Genomic DNA, 2,500 nt, shown 5'->3' with positions numbered 1-2,500 from the left:
TCCAGAAAAATGACATACATAGGTCTTCTGAAAGAAGAACTCACAAAACTAGTATTCTAGCTCCTTCTTTAAACCTTTTCTTATTTCAAACAACTAAGTTTCTACCAGGAAGTACAAAAATTTAGCAATTACTCAAAGCTTATTCATTGAACTGAAAATAATAAAAGTAATTTACTTAAAACTTTTTTTCTACTACTTCCTTTATCTTCAGGGTTCTGAGGTTGAGAGGCAAAATGAAGACAAGGAAGAAGAAAAAGATATAACGGAAAAAGAAGGAAGGAAGGAAGGAAGGAAAATACGGAAAAAGGACAAGCTAGGGGGAAAGCCCTAGAGAAAGACGGAATGGATGTGAAGAAATAGGAAAAGGACGGCAAGAGTGGTGACCAGAAAAATCGGTATAGAAACCTAAAGTATATGCTCAGATAGAAGTCAAGTAACACTGTTTGAGGCATTACTTGTACTAACCAGTATGCCATCAAACAACTTGTCAACTTTCCAAGTTTGCAATCTTTGAAATAGCAACCACTTTCCTAGAAAAAACAATTCATTTTTACTGTAAATAAAAGCTAGTATCTCTTTAAATACTGTTTTAGGACAAATTAATTGGACAACATGTCTTTGAAAACCTAAAATGATTAACAGATATAGTCCAGAACTTATTTTAATAGTCATTTTTTAATGCAGTTCAAACTTTTCCAGTGTGGCACTTTATGTTATGAAGAAAGGAGAAATTAATAATGAAAAGAGGTTAGAAGAAGCACAAGAAAAAAAAAGAAATCCAGGGTGGATTAACTCTTCTTGCCAAAAAGAAATAAAGAACCAAATAAATCAAAATCTTTCATATTTAATACTGAAAAATAGCAATGCCTTTTCTTTTCTCCATGTTAACATATTCAGATTAATTAGATCAAATTGAGTAACTTGAAACATTATGACAGAAATTCAGTGATTAAAAAAAAATTTCTGTATTTTTAAAGAATATACTGGCATACCTATAAATTACTGAATTTGAATTTATTATAATAAAAAGCATTCTGAAATGTATATTGTAAAATTAATTCACCAATGGATTTTTCAAGTGTTTGGTTGATTTATAAAACTGACTGTCAGTTTACTTAACTGCTTGTTCTTTGATAAACAAATAGAATGGTTAGAACAAGTAGTTAGAAAAAAAAGTATCAATCTACAAAAATGTCTTTTCTTCAAACAATCATTTACCTCATACTATTTCCAAATAACAAGGAATCACACTGAAATGGATAGAGAAAGACAGACATATTAAACTAAAAAGGCTGTCAATCTAGATAGATAGATAGATAGATAGGTAGGTAGGTAGATAGATGATATAGAGTTTACAGATATGTACACGGATATATATATATAGAGAGAGAGAGATATGCCTTCTATAAAGTTAATCATAGATAAGAAGCTTGTCACACTTTTCACCTAACAGCCCCTTATTTTTTCAGTATATAGTGTTTTAATTATCCCCATATTATTCCTTCATTATTCTTATACCTACAAGTACAAATACTTTATGTATAATGATAAATGACCTGTATGGGGAAAGTTCTATGAATGGAGGTATGCTATAAACCACTAAGAGTTTACAGTCAGATTTCAGCTTATACATATGACTGTAGAATTTGTTGTTATTGTGATCGATTTGATAAATGAGCAAATTTAAGCAAGTTTTCTATCTTCACATTCTTTAGAGTATACTAGTCCTTACGCTACGTAAGTTAGATGATTATTTTTACTCTTAAAATGGTTTGAGTGCCTTTCAATTAATAGTTATGACATAAATATAACCATGACATTATTATCTTCTTAAGATCATATGTATTAAATGGTCACATGTATGTGATTTTTTAAAATTTTAATCAGATTCTGGCCTACCTTCTAGGAAACTGCCATCTAAAACTGACAATATACAGACATAAAAACAAATAGAAAGATAAGCCAATTAACACATACATGATTGAACACTCTACTTCTATGTGTACAAAAGACGTAAATTCAAATTAATTATGGAGGTAGAAAAACACAGGTACACTTCTGAGGGTTTTCTAACACCACAAATAGACTAATATTATCATCTCTAAATCCACATATATAAGCTCACCCAAACTAAGGAGATTACTAAAAATCTAAATTATTTAATAAACAAAAAACTAGTTTTTTCTACAACAAAGGTCAGTAATATGCAGACTCGTTCACTTGTAATTTGAAAAATGCTGAGCCTCCATTTTTTAGTTACTCATTGTAAGTGACACATTTCCTCTTTTCCTCCCTCATCGTTTATTGTTACTGTCCCATTTCATTTCCTTGCTACCATGAGCTACTCTAGGTATTCACTGATAAAAATGAATAAAGATTAACTGTATACACATAAAAATGTAGAGATTATACTACTTACAAATATTTAAATAGACAAAATCAGTATCAGCCTTTTAAAAATGTATGGATAATTTTTTTTGAAATACACATGCCTTAGCAA

The 2,500-nt window shown here is 29.7% G+C and overlaps 1 protein-coding gene across 41 annotated transcripts in view; it reads right to left on the bottom strand.

Annotated features, from left to right (window-relative positions):
- The window catches only part of FOXP2 (forkhead box P2), a 591,074-nt gene that overhangs the window by 65,700 nt on the left and 522,874 nt on the right, over positions 1–2,500 (bottom strand). The gene's annotated exons all lie outside the window — the stretch shown is intronic.

This window comes from Macaca mulatta, chromosome 3 (genome assembly GCF_049350105.2).
Source record: "Macaca mulatta isolate MMU2019108-1 chromosome 3, T2T-MMU8v2.0, whole genome shotgun sequence".
NCBI classification, from domain to species: Eukaryota; Metazoa; Chordata; class Mammalia; order Primates; family Cercopithecidae; genus Macaca; species Macaca mulatta.
This window is presented reverse-complemented; position numbering and strand designations above follow the sequence as displayed.